Source organism: Lissotriton helveticus, chromosome 3_1, assembly GCF_964261635.1.
Source record: "Lissotriton helveticus chromosome 3_1, aLisHel1.1, whole genome shotgun sequence".
NCBI classification, from domain to species: domain Eukaryota; kingdom Metazoa; phylum Chordata; class Amphibia; order Caudata; family Salamandridae; genus Lissotriton; species Lissotriton helveticus.
In genome coordinates, this window is record NC_136061.1 from 1,563,519,323 (window position 1) to 1,563,534,868 (window position 15,546).

The following is a 15,546-nucleotide window of genomic DNA, read 5'->3' on the forward strand; positions in this document are numbered from 1 at the left end:
AGGCCTCCCATGGGCTGAAGCGTGCATTATGCCACCCATTAGAGGCCATGTAATACGAAACTGCAGGCCTGCCATGTATGTTGGTGCTTGCACCACTTACTTAAGATATAGGTTTACTATATCTAAGTGTTACTACACTTAAAACCTATGTCACCCTTATAGCAGCCCTTAACAACCCCTGAAGGCAGGGTGCTAGGTTCAAAGTGAGAGGGTACGCCTGCAGCCTACAAAGTCCATTCTCCCGTGTTGTTAGTGCTGCAGCCATTTATGACATATAGAGTGGCATTATGCGACCGCGTTACTATTTCCCAGAAATTCCCCATCTGTGGGCAGCCACAGAACATATTGCAAAAATCTACGCCCTCCCTACTGCAGCACAGGCAAGCTGCTGTCTGGATCCCAACATTCTTGTTAATCCTAGCTGGGGTAAGATACACTCTATGTAAAATATAAAAATGTACTAGCTAGAATCTAGCATTCCTGGTGCTCTTCCATGCCCTTTCCACTAGCTCCCCCCACGTTTTTTCTGGAATGACCTATATAAGCATGTGACTGTTTTAAAGGTCCCCGCTGCTGTCACAACATATTGGCACCCCATTGACGGCTGCGGTTCAGTTAATCCCTCCCCCCAGTGCTTTTGTATGCCCGCAGTGAGTGTGGAGTGCAAAAAGAAATCTCCTCCGGGCAAGTCATATCTCTCCTGAAGATCATTGAATAGGATCATGGCACTTTCCTCATATAAGTCTCCTAATGTTGTTAGCCCCCTCTCTCTCCAGGCCTCCAGCCCCCGCCAGTTTCGTCCATGAGGTAAAGCCTAACAGATTAGTAACGGGATTTCAGGAGCATATAGGTGTTTGATCTGTGCTCTTCTCAGGCTCCTATTCCAACATGTACGTGCAGTTCCCAGTTCCAAGGGAAGAGTATTAGCTCACATGGGGAGCCTTAGTACAATTTGGGATAGCGGTCTCAGGGTTGGGAAATCATTGCGCGGCTCTTCTGTCCCCTTTAGCCGACCCGCCAACCATCTCGTGAACCATTGTAGTTACACCACCAAGTAGTAGGCCTCAAAATCAGGCACAGCCAGTCCTCTTTGCGATCATGGCCTCATAAGCACTCCAAGAGCTAATCTCTGCCTTCCAGTCCCCCATAGAAAGCCCGAGATCATTGATTTGAGCTGGGCATACATTTTTGCTGGAATCCCGACCGACAACGTCCCAAAATAATACAGTAGCCTCTGGAGTGCAATCATTTCAATAAGAGCTACTCGACTACTCACCGTCATCGGGAGGGTTCCTCAAAAGTCGAAGCTACTTTTCGCTCCCCTTATGGCTCTCCCAATATTGCCCTCTAATAAGTCTTCCTGGGTGTAATAAATGTACGTACCTAGGTACGTCAAGCAGCGGTCTTCCCATCTCACTCCAGCAGTCAATTGTGGGCCCAGTCTGTTCACCTTTGTATGGAAAAGGCAAGACTTCCCACAGTTTACTCTGAGTCCCGCAGCCCTGCCGAGATCCTGCAGGAACCCCTTAGCTCCGTAAAGTGCTGCTCTCAAGTCTGCCAGAAACATCAGTAAGTCATCTGCATAAATGCCGATGTGATGGACTCGCCCAGCTACAGTGAGGCCTTGATAGTGCTAACCCGATCTGGCTCGAGCCGCTAGTGGCTCCATGGCCAAGGCAAACAAAAGGGGGGACAGCGGGCACCACTGTCTCGTCCCTCAGCAAACCCTACAGGCATTCGTAATTACCCCCCCCAGTTTTTACCCTGGCAGTGGAATCTTTGTACAGGAGAGCCGTCCATTTCACTATTTCAGCCCCATCCCAAATTTCCACATCACACGGAACAAATAAGGCCATTCAAGGCTGTCAAATGCCTTTTCAATATCCACCGAAAAGACAGCCGCTTTCAAGGGCAGCTGAAGCCCACTATTTAGTTCCTCTTAGTCCAGGGGCTCCCCACTTTGCCAGTTTAGGGCTCAGGATGTTTATAATTGGGGGATACGGTAGACGGAGCTCTGCAGCTTGTGTCCGCTCACATCAGCTCCATCGGCACACTACAGAAGTACATGCATTTGATACATTTTCAATCTTATCTGTAAACTGATGATAGCTAAATTCACATTGGATGTATTTTAAAAATGGTTTGCTTGCCATTTATAAAGTAAATAAAGAGCAAAGTTTCAGTACAATTTAGTTAATGAGACTCAAGTCTGGAAATAAGATGAGATCCTTTCTTCAGTTGACTTAGAATGCACCGGAGATAATTTCTCGGGGTGCAATTTCCTGGGAATCAATTTCCTGGGAAGGGCACTGGGAGTGTCTTAAATCCTGTAGTACAGTACTGATTTGCATATTGCCATTTTGTGGCGGGGCACATGTACCACACATACCATTAGTGCAGTATCATTTTAAAACTAGCAGTATATACTGTCACAGTATCAGCTAATGAAGTGTTTACATACAATGACTTGTGTATATATAGCAGATATTTAACACCCATAATCCTCATTTAGAAATACACTATCACCATTTCCTTTCTGGAACAAGCAAAAAGCAGTTCCAAATATATTAAACAGACAATTATAGTGTATAATACCACATGCAAAACACAGCTATGCTAATTTTCTATTATTCATTAATAAAATACATTGGCAGGTATACGTAACAGCAATTTAACACCCATCGTACTCCATGAAAAAATTAGTGATTCTCTATTTCCTGCAAGAAACCATTAGAATACTATTGCAGATATGTTCATCAGTCCATAATCACACGTAAAAAAAAACTATTACCATATCCTTACAGGAATCATGTTACTACGGTGACAGGTATATGTACCAGCCATTTAGATCCCAACATCCCCAGGAATAAAAAAAACATATCTCCATTTCCTGCAAGAAACATGCACAATACAGTCCCAAATATATTCAGCAACCATTTCACACACATAGCCCCTGTTTCGAACATAGGTATGGCATTTCCCTTTCAGCAATTGCTAAACTACAGTGTCTGGCATATGTATCAGCTGTTAAACACCCACCATTCCCCATGTAAAAATTAGCAATTTCTATTTTGCTAAAAGGAACAATTAGAATACAGTGGCCATTGTATTCAGCCTTTTAAAGCTCACAACACCAATGCACAAAATAGCTATTGCTATTTCCTTAAAGGAATCATGCCAACATTATGGCACCTGTATGTAGCAGGTATTTAAAGCCCATCATCCCCTAGGTAGACAACTACTATCCCTATTACCTACCTAAATCAAGCCTAATACAGTCCTAGCAGCAACGGGCGGTGCAGGTGAGCGAGGTGGGGTGGGGCAGGGGGGATGTTGACAGGCGACGGAATAGGGAAAATAAAATAAATAAATAAACCCTATTCCGTCTTCTGTCGATATCGCCCCACCCCTTGCCCCGCCGCGCTTACCTGCACCAGCCGCTGCTGAGTCCCAGGTATTTTTAATGGTTACTCAGCACCCATAATCTCCAATGTAGGAGGCAGCCATGCCTATTCTTCTTCAACAGTTATTAAATAACATTATGTAACAGCCATAAAACCCCCATCATTCCCCATGCAAAAAATAGGTACTCCCATTTTTTCAACACAAACCACTATAATACAGTGGCAGCTATATGCAGAGCCTCTTGAACTATGAGATTTTGTGGTCACTACCTTATCAGCAAAATATGGATTTACTGTATTTGCCACATAATCAGTCATCTGATGCATAATGTGCAGATTTTAAGAAAGAAATGGTTTCCTATTCAAAGGCATCCTTGGTTACTAAAAATGCAGTGACACCTGATGCTGCATAGTATATGGCTCTTCACAAAGGTTGATTGGACTACTTCCCGTTGCTTTATTGATGTAGTTCGGTGTCAAACTGGCAATAATGAGGTGAAGCCTTTGCCCAGATAGCGCTAAACTGGGGTAAAAATTATAAAGTGTTGAGGTAATCCTATCACAAAATGTGGTCCATTACGTTCATAATTTGCTTTTTCTTGCTGCTTAATTTAGTGATACCTGTCACATAATTTTGTCCTGCCCTCTTGCCTAATTCCAGTTGTCCTGAGTATTTGTAACAGCCATTTAAACAAAGGTCATCCCCAAGTTGAAAATGGCTTTGCTAACTATCCCCAGATTAATAGGTACAATCCTATGTACAGGATATGCAATGGCCATTTGCAGGCCATCATCCCCCATATGAAGATTATCAATTCCCATTTTCCAAACATGAGTCATTAGAATGCAGTGACAAACATGTTCCTCAAACTTGAAAAACCAATAATCCTTGTACAAAAAATGCTACCATTTTTTTTACAGGAATCATGAAAAAACAATTGCAGGTATATGTAACAGCCATTTAACACCCATCATCACCCATGTAGAAAATCACTATCCCCATTTCCTATGAGGAACAAGCTCAGTACAGTCCCAATTAAAATTAAACATTCATTTAGCACCTATAGTCCTCCATGTAAAAATTAGGTATGTCCATTTCCTCCAAAACGCATCACTAAAATACATTGGCAGATATCATAGAGATATTTAACACACATGATTCCCCCATGTAGAATATCACTTTGCCCACTATCCCAAGAGGAATGTCTAATATTCTGTGCCTGTGACATGCAAAAGCCAATTAGGGCTAATAGTGCTCCGTGTAAACTTTATCTATTCCAATTTTCTTAATGGGAACCATTAGTATATAGAGGAAAAAGCATTCAACAGCGGTTTAAAGCCAATAATCGCCTGTGAGTAAAACATCTATCACTATTTCCTTACAGGAATCATAAAAATACCTTGGCAGGTATATGCAAAAGCCATTTAACACCCACCCATCATGTCCAATGTAGAAAACCCTTAATCCCCATTTCCTACCTGGAACAATCCTAATACATTCCCAAACATATTCAATGGCCGTGTAACACTCATAATTCCCCATGCAGAACACAGTTAGGACTATTTTCCTTCAACATTAATTAAATAACAGAACCAGTTATTTAACCCCATCACCTCTTATATAAAACTATCTACGCCCATTTCCTCTACACATGCCACTACACTACAGTGGCATGTATATGTTATTGCCATTTAACATACATCATCCCTCATGTAGAAATCATTACAACAAAAATTCCAAGAGGGCTATGTAAAATACCGTGCCCAGAATATGTAGCAGTCCTTTACCTCCCATAATCCCTAATTTAAACGTTACCTATTCCCATTTTCCAGGCATGACCATTGTAATATAGTGGAAAATGTATTCAACAGCTGGTTAAAGTCCATAATCTGCTGTAAGCAAAATGGCTATTACCGTTTCCTTCAAATAATCATGAAAACATAGTGCCAAGTTCATGTAAAACCCATTTTATATCCATCTTCCCTGATGTAGAAAATCTGTATCCCCATTTCCTTCTTGGTCCAATCCTAATACATTCCCATGTACATTCAAGGACCATGTAATACGCATAATCCCCAATTCAGAACACTGTTATGCCCATTTTACTCAAACATTTACTAATAACAGTACCAGGTATATGTGACAGCCATTTAAGCCCCATCATCTCCATGTAAAAAATGTGTATGCCCAATTCCTCAACAAAAGTGAATGCACTACAGTGGCGGGTATAAGTTATAGATATTTAACACCCATCACCCCCCACATAAAAATTGTTATGGCCATTATCCCAAGAGGGCTATGGAAAATGCCATGCCCAGGAAATGTAGCAGGCATTTACCTCCCATAATCCCAATGTAAATATGATCTATTCTGTTTTCCTAACAGGACCATGATAATATAGGGGGAAATGTATTCAACAGCTGTTTAAAGCCCAAAGTCCCTTGTGAGTAAAATGGCTGTTAATATTTCCTCAAAGGAATCATAACAATACAGCGGTAGGTATAAGTAAAATCTATTTATCAACCATCAACCCCAATGTAGAAACCGCTATTCCCATTTCCTACCAGGAATAGTCCGAAGGGAGTCTCAAATATATTAAGTGGCCATGTAACATACATTCTCTCTCATGTAGAACTCAGCATGCCCATTTGCCCTCAACATTTACTAATTAACAGTACCAGATATTTGTAACAGCCATTTGACGCCCATCACCCCAATGTAAATAATAGGTATGCCCATTTCCTGAATACAAATGACTAAAATGTAGTGACAAGCATATGTCACAGCCACTTAACACCCATCACCCCCATGTAGAAAGTGTTATGGCCATTATCTCAAGGGGCTCTGTATAATACCATACCCATGATATTTTGCAACCATCATTTGTAACAGGACCATTTATTAGGCTAAAGGGGAAAATTAGCTCAACAGCAGTTTATAGTATATAATCCTGTGTGAGTGAAGTACCTATCATCATTTCCTTATAGAAATCATGTAAATACAATGTCAGGTATATCCAAAAGTCATGCATCTCACCTGCTCATCAATGTAGAAAACCCCTATCTCCATTCCCTACCTGGAATAATCCTAATACATTTCCAAAAATATTCAATGACCATGTGACGCCCATATTCCCACATGCAAAACACAGCTATGCCCATATTCCTTTAACTCCTTCCAAATAACAAACCAGGTATATGTAACAGCCATTTATTCCTCAACATACCTATGTAATAAATATGTAAACTCATTGTCTCAACACATATCACAACATTATAGTGACGGGTATATGTTATAGCCATATAACACCCATCACTCCCTTGCAGAGATCCTTATTTCAGCATCCCAAGAGCACTATGTAAAATACACCGCCCAGGATATGTAACAACCATTTACCTCCCACAATCCCTTATTTAAACATTATGTATTCCCATTTTCCTAACACGGCCATTATAATGTAATTGAAAATGTATTCAACAGCTGTTAAAGCTGTTCCAGCCCATATCCCCTGTATGTAATGTAGCTATTACCATTTCATTACAGGAATCATGAAAATAAAGATCCAGGTATATTAACAATCTAGTTAACATCCATCATCCCTGATATAGAAAATCCCTATCCCCATTTCCTACCAGGAACAGTCCTGAAAATATATTCAGTAGCTGCTACAGCCCGTACTCCCCTGTAAGTAATATAACTATTACCATTTCCTTACAGGAATCATGAACGTTCAGTACCAGGTATATATAAATCTAGTTAAGGTCCATCATCCCAGATGTAGAAAACCCATATCCCCATTTCCTACAGAGGACAATCGTAATAGAATCCCAAATATATTTAGTTGTCATGTAACACCCACAATCCCTAATTAGGGACATAGTTATGCCATTTCACTTCAAAATGTATTAATTAAAAGTACCTGGAATTTGTAGCAGCCATTTGAAGTCCATTATCTACTATGTAAAAAATAGGTATGCTCATTACCTTAACACAAATGACTAAAGTACAGTGACAGGTATATGCAACGGTTACTTAACATCCATCATCTCCCATGTAGAAATCATTGCGGTCATTATCCCAAGAGGGCAATGTGAAATACCATGCGCAGGATTTGTAGCAGACATTTACTTTGGATAATCCCCCATGTAAATAATATCTATACCCATTGTCCTAACATCGCCATTCATTAGGGGAAAATGTGTTCAACAGATGTTTAAAGCCCATAGTCCCTATGAGTGAAGTAGCCATTTCCAATCATGAAATGCAAGGCCAGGTATATGTAGAAGCCATTGAACGCCCCTAGCAAATCCCCAAATATGTTTAATAGCCATGTAATGCCCATAATCCCACATGCTGAATGCAGCTATGCCCATTTTCCTTTAATCTTTACTAAATAACAGTACCAGGTATATTTATCAGCCAATTAATCCTCATCATCTCCATATAAAAAATAAGTATTCCTATTTCCTCAGCGCATATCACTACACTACAGTGGCAGGTATATGTAACATCTATTTAACACCCATCATCCCCCTTTTAGAAATTGTTACAACCATTATCTCAAAATGGCTACATAAAGCACTGTCCCCAGGATTGGTACCAGTCATTCACCCCCAATAACCCGCTATGTAGACATTATGTATTCAATTTTCCTGAGATATAATGCTGGGGAAATGTGTTCAAAAACTGATTAAAGCCCATAATGTCCTGTGAGCAAAACAGAAATTACCATTTCCTTACAGTAGTAATTAAAATACAGTGGCAAATATATGCAAAAGCCATTTAACACCCATCATCCTCCTTGTAAAAAATCCATATCTCCATTTCCTACCGGGAACAATCATAATGGAATGCCACATATATTGAATGACTATGTAACAGGCATATTCCCAAATGCAAAACACAGCTATCCCTATTTTCCTTAAGCATTTACTTGCGTTGGGGGGCGCTGGATAGTGGAATAGTTTAATTTACTATTCCAACTCCAGTCCCCGTGGATAGTAGGGAAGGTGTGGGATAGCAAATTAAACTATTCCTTATCCTACAGCGCCCTCCAGCGCAAGTCGTTGTAATGACTTTCATTGTTAAACCTGCGTGGTAACGGTACCGCGTTGTAAAAGATTCGTGGTAAAGGATGTTCCCCCATTAATCCCCCATCATCCCCATGTAAAAGTAACAGTCAGTGTTAGTGTTACTTACATGTTAGTGCAATACTTCATCTACTAATCCCTCTTTCGTAATGTATATTGTGTGTTCAGTGCCACTGCAAAAAGCTGCATTGCAGCTGTTTGTAACCCAGCAATATAACTAAAGTTAATTCAGCATATATTCAATAGGAATCTCCAATGGTATAAAACATCATATCCTATAAGGTAACCTATCACAATGTATATGTAGCTGAAAATGTCTCCAAATGTGCACTATGTGATTGTATACTAACAAGATAGTGTGGAATATAACCATTATAACAGATCCTGATAGGTAAACAACAACAAATGTTGAAGAGAGTTGACTTTCACTTTCTACATTTAGGCATTAAACTACACTGCCACCGGTGAACACTTAAGAGTACGAAGCCAATTATCCCCAATTATTCTTCTAGTAGATCCCAATTTTGAATTGTTGTTCTTCATCCTCTCCATAAAGAGGGGTATTGTGGTGGAATGCGAAGGCTCCCATGTGCCCTTCCAAACCTCTGCCATAAGCCATTAAAAACAACCATCACAGAAGGAAGCCTGAAAGGTCTCATTCGGAAATTAAAGACTTCATGTAGCATAACAAACACCATCAGATGCCTCAGATTTTCCGATAGAACCAACTTGGTTGTATGCTGGCCACATGTCCTATTTTGAAAAAGCCCTCGTGCCTCTCAGTGTTACCACTCTTTCATCTATTCTGTGCATAGGATGACCATCTATCCAAATAGGCCTACTCACATTCCTAAAAAGCAATACACATCCCGAATTCATTGGCAATATTGCAATCATCAATGTTGGGAGACATACAGAAATTGATACTACATAGAACACTCCTTAAGCACATTCGTTTACAAGTATGTCATTAAATAGATTTATATCTCTCATCAGTACATACCTTAATTTGTGCTTCACTTGCACACAATTATCTTTCACCCTTCTGACATGGTCAAAATAGTTCAACTTCTCTAAGGTTTTGTCAAATAATACAGCAGGTTCCACTAAGATCTAATCAAACTCACTTCCACATTAGCCAATCTATAATGCCTAGGTAAATCTTAAATACTGTAAACCACTTTTACATCTTATGGGTAAGTTTTTTTTTTAATTGAATAAATAAGAAAAAGTATTTGCCTGCTGATCAGCCACCTAAAAAAAAAATCCAAATTGATATGCTCGATAACAGACAAAACAACCATAGTTGGCATTGGTCAACAGGCTTAAGATGACCACCACATAAAGCATGTTAAAGTCATACGCTCAGTGTTCCAACATAATGGTCAGCCTTCCTCCAGAGTTGCTAAAATAGCATGGCCAACGTGACATGCTTAAACTGGTAGCTTCAAGGCCAAGCTAGCAGAAGAATACTCTAAAGAGGATGAGGCCCAGATCAAATTTACAAGTCATCCTCCAGTTACTATCTGCAGAGCCCGTAACTCCTCTGTAAAGGTAGCTAGCGCTTGCTGTGCATCTGTGTTTTGCTCCTTCCTATAGATCCAAAGGCAATTCGTTAAGAATTCTGGCATCTGCCCTCGACCACAACGATGCACAGGCAGTATTGTCTAGTGGTAAAACAGGTGTGCCCTGAATCTCACAAGAAATATGGGTTTAGCTAAAGGCTGATCTTAAATAGCAGCTTGGTTATTTGGTACTGGTTATAAGGTGCTGTGATTATCCTTTTGATGATGATAACGAGCAGTTTAAACACTGTGATGTGTGATTAAAGTAGATGCTTTCCTATAACATGTTCATGAGGGACGGCACTCGCTAAGATTGTTTTCCTATCATCTAGTTTCAGGGACATGAACAAAAACACTGGCAGTGGGTGCCAGTATGCTGCCCCACTTTAAGACCTGTTTATTTTCTTTCAACTCAATGTGTGTCTGGTTTTAGCTTTACTTTTGACAATGAGTGCAGCTAATGACAATATGCAAAATAAATTATCCTGAAAATCTTCAGTTATTGTGAATAAAAAGTATGTTTACCCTTAAGAACTGTGGGCTAGATATACTAACGACTGGTAGGAAAATAATGGTCGCAATTAGCGACCAATGTTTTTGTGAACACTGTGGTATTTTGTAAACTGTCTTATGTACTAATAGGTCAGTTCACAAAATACCAAATCGTAGTGGTTCGCAACTCAACTTAAATTCAGCCTGACTTCCTTAAAGGTATAGCCAGTATAATACGTTTGTTTACAGACATTTGCGAATGACCCAGACACCACCATGCTAAATAGTAGTCAAAGGCCCTGATTAGAAGTTAAGAGATTAATTCCAACCCATGCGTAAAACCCCTGTTTATTCACAGGTTGGAAGTGTTAGTTGTGTGTTATTTAATGCATTCAGTAATTATTGGATGCGTTGAATACCGTAACCTTCATTACATTTTGGCTGGTCAAACCTGTTGAAATTTACCAGGAGAAAAGCATATGGTATTTACCATACCATGCAGAGTTTGGTGCTTTAAACACCAAAATCCACATTTTATTCCCCAGAAACTCGTAATAAGTGCTATTTATCGCATCCGAAAGATAATGAACCCCATGGTAGATTTATTTACCACTTGTGAGAAATAGCACCTATACTTGTAATCAGGACCAAAGCCTTTGCATGCCTTTCAATCCTGCACCGTGTTTAAAAACTAAACATTTTCTAGACCTTCAAAAATATCTGTACATTTGATTTAGTATTTGATCAGATATTATACCACGTTATCTAGACTCTGGGCACTAATATGACTTTGGCGTTCACACTGTCAGGCTGTTGCATCTGCAGTTGAGAGAGCGCCGCCAAGGTGGTGACATCCTGGCTGCCGCACTATGAGTTTCCAGTAGGACTGGCAGTGTGTTGGTGGCAGAGTACTGGCTGTGGCATGCTTTGGCTCCAGAAAAGAGTCCGAAGTTGCCAGAAAAGAGTCCTAAGCTGATGCCGGCCATGATGCGGTTCTTCCTGTTGTTCGGATTCATTGTTTCCCTGGAACATGATGTGCAGGTGCAACAGTGCACACACCGAGCTGACAGCATTGGTGGGCATCATTGGAGCATCAACTACATTACACATGGGCACATTCACCCTATAGTCAGCCATTAAGGCTCATTACCTGCCTTTCTGCGACTCGTGCAAGGCGTGGTCCCTACAGTCTATATGTCGGTGGAAAGGCATGTCATAATTTGGCTGCCGGCAATAATGCTGGCACCTCCACCATTCGCCACCTCTTCCTCTCCTGTGACTTCCAAAGGATCACAGATATTGGCGGTGGCGGCGGTCTAGAAGCAGTGTTACCCCCACCATCGTAATCGGGCAATTGGACCGCTAGTGAGGCGGGCGGTTGGACAGACAAAAAGCGACATCGGTTGCCTCATCCCGGGGCAGTATTTGGCCACTTTGTGATTAAAACATATGATCAAGAGGGTACGTATTAGATACAAATTTATTAAAAACTGTTAACTTGAATAAAAAAGTTATGGAAGAGAAAAAATGCCTACTGTGCAAGTTTGAAACATTTCAACTCATGTTTCAGAAATAGTTTTGATGGAATTTAAAATCATGATAAATTATAATTACGTTGAATTTAGGGGAATTTAGACTAAATGTTAATGCATTCTGTTGGATAATTTTTTCATTTCTACAGTTTTTTGGGTACTCCCTATCAGGAGTTGAAACCCTAAATATTACATTGTCAGTTATAAGCATGTGCTTAGAAATCACACACTAGAACCATTTTTCTGAAAAGATATTATGTATTTTATTTTATACATTCTGTTCTTTATGTCATAGCTGTATTATATGAATGAAATCGGATGGATGCACAGCAATTTGAAGAATAATCACCCTATTTAAGGTGTTTTGTTATGGTAATTTTGTGGTGCTCCGCAAGGTGACGTCAAGTGCCCAACGGCGTCGGTCAATATACGTTTAAGAAGTGAAGCTAGAGGGTCTCTAGTTTCATCCCTTGGCAGGCACACATGTTGTTGTCTTTTCTAGTGATAAAAAGACTTCCACTCAATAAGTTTTCTTTGAATGTCTTTATGTTTCATTGCTTTTTTAACTTCAGTGTTTCAAAATTCATTCTTATGTCATCAAAATCATTGTAGACAATATTTACTTCAGGCAATGTCTTTAAAACGTGTCCAATGCATTTCGGGCATTAACATCATGCCCTTCATCAGGGAATCGACACTGTGAAACAATGAATGTGAATAGCTATTAGTGTGGCTACTATACATGTCAACATATGTGAAAGTAAACAAGCAAACATATTCCTGAACATAATCGTATTCACCCTTATTGCATACTGTGCACATACAGATAAAAATAACGTGATTCAGTGGTGATACTTAATAAATTGGAGCGGTGGGGAGCAAACAAAATGTGAGTATGAGGGCGGCGAACAAAATGTGAGTATGAGGGCCGCCCTCATACTCACATTTCGCCGCCCTCATACTCACATTTTGTTTGCTCCCCACCGCTCCAATTTATTAAGTATCACCACTGAATCACGTTATTTTTATCTGTATGTGCACAGTATGCAATAAGGGTGAATACGATTATGTTCAGGAATATGTTTGCTTGTTTACTTTCATATATGTTGACATGTATAGTAGCCACACTAATAGCTATTCACATTCATTGTTTCACAGTGTCGATTCCCTGATGAAGGGCATGATGTTAATGCCCGAAATGCATTGGACACGTTTTAAAGACATTGCCTGAAGTAAATATTGTCTACAATGATTTTGATGACATAAGAATGAATTTTGAAACACTGAAGTTAAAAAAGCAATGAAACATAAAGACATTCAAAGAAAACTTATTGAGTGGAAGTCTTTTTATCACTAGAAAGGACAACAACATGTGTGCCTGCCAAGGGATGAAACTAGAGACCCTCTAGCTTCACTTCTTAAACGTATAGCTGTATTATAAACATAAATGAATAACTTTTTATTATTTCTGGTCACTGGATCACATTGAAACAGAAACAGGACCTCAACGAAGGCTCCAATGCCATCCAAGGGAGCCTGAATACAGACCTGCCTTCATACCACTTTGAAATGAGCACCCAAAAGTCAACTCACCAGGTCTAATTACAGCATTCATAAAAGCACAGACGTGAACAAATGTGCACCTGTTTATGCCTGTGCTTGCATGAGCTACAACATTAAAGCTAAACGTCCTTGATTTGCCAATGCTTGTTATAGTTTGGCTCATTTTTGACTGCTATAAATTGGAAGGAATTTGGAAGGGAGGCTTCTCAGTTAGGGTGTGAAGCATTTGACCTTTTTTAAAACATATTTTTATTGTTTTTTCAGTACTGATGGCACAAAGCATACATTCATACTAAATGAAGTATTGAAATATAAAATGATAACATACAAAAAGATAAGAAACAATATGGTGTTCATGCTATGTTAAGGTAAGTGATGCATTTTGCGATGGAGTGACAGTTGTAACAGTTATACAACCATGAGTAAAGAGAAATATAAACAAGCAAAAAACAAAGATGAACTAGTGAACTCTCCCTCCCAAACCACAGAGCAGTACAACAAAAGGCGTATCTGATGAGGATCCAGTGTTTTGACGGAATTAAAGATACATGGATTACTTCTGCAAAGATCTTTTACATAGCTCACATGATTATACTTTTATCTGATGAGCCATCAATTATTTGTAGCTCTTAATATAAGACATGCAAGTCCACAACGCTTAACAGGGAATTCCTCTAAGAAAAAATGAAAAATATCTCATCAGTGAAATGTTTATGTTATTAGACATCAAAAGATGTTTTACTTTAAGATCTTGATGTTTATTTTTGTTCACATGTCAATCATTCAGTGTAATGCATCTAGTAATATTACACTTATCAAGACCAACTGCAAACTTTTCACTGGGGAGACATCTGTGTCATTCAGCATCTATCACAGTACTGGCACATGCCAGAAAGCTTGACACACCCAATGTGATGCATGTATATGCCTCCCTTTTTACTAAGTAAATATTTGCTCTAGTTGATGTATCTTTCAATGTTTCAAAGTGAGAAAACTAAATCAAAATGAAACACTTTCCTTGAGCCCTTTAAGCCATTCCCATGAATAAAAAAACAACAGATTTTTTAAAATATGGCATTGATGTAAAAAACAGCTGCCTTTTGCATGACTAAAAAAGTTATATAATTGTTCATCATGGCTTTGATGTGAAATACCTGGGTAATGAAATGAGCTTTATATGCCTAACTTTTTTGTGCTGATTTTCTTTACGTATAGTGAATGAATTAACATTTTTGTAAAATGATATTGAATTACATAGCTTTTATGGTGCTCCGTGTGTATAAAATTATTTACAACAAGGGGTGTTGATGGACATGGTCTCTGAATTAAGCAGAGTACTCTCACCCAGTCAAGAGATCAGGGCTAGATCCAACACCGTTTTTTAGCTCATTGCACCATCCCAGTTTCAGAACCTGGCTGTATGCAGATTAGTCTGTCCCTGGCCCAGTGCATCATGGGAACAGGGCAGACCAGACTACAAAAGCCAATTCTTACACTGGGAAGGAAACAAGCTTCCGGGGACCGGTTTCTGGCATTTCAGCCGTCTTCGGCCCGGCTTACTTGAATCCTGATGGTGCAATGAGCAAGGGATTCACATCTGAGTATACCCTTCCACGCTTAGGGTGGACAAAATTATTTACAACAAGGGGTAGTGATAGACAGAGTCTCTGAATTAAGCAGAGTACTCTCACCTAGTCAAGAGATCAGGGCTAGATCCAACACCGTTTTTTAGCTCATTGCACCATCCCAGTTTCAGAACCTGGCTGTATGCAAATTAGTCTGTCCCTGGCCCAGTGCATCATGGGAACAGGGCAGACCAGACTACAAAAGCCAATTCTTACACTGGGAAGGAAACAAGCTTCCAGGGACCGGTTTCTGGCATTTCAGCCGTCTTCGGCC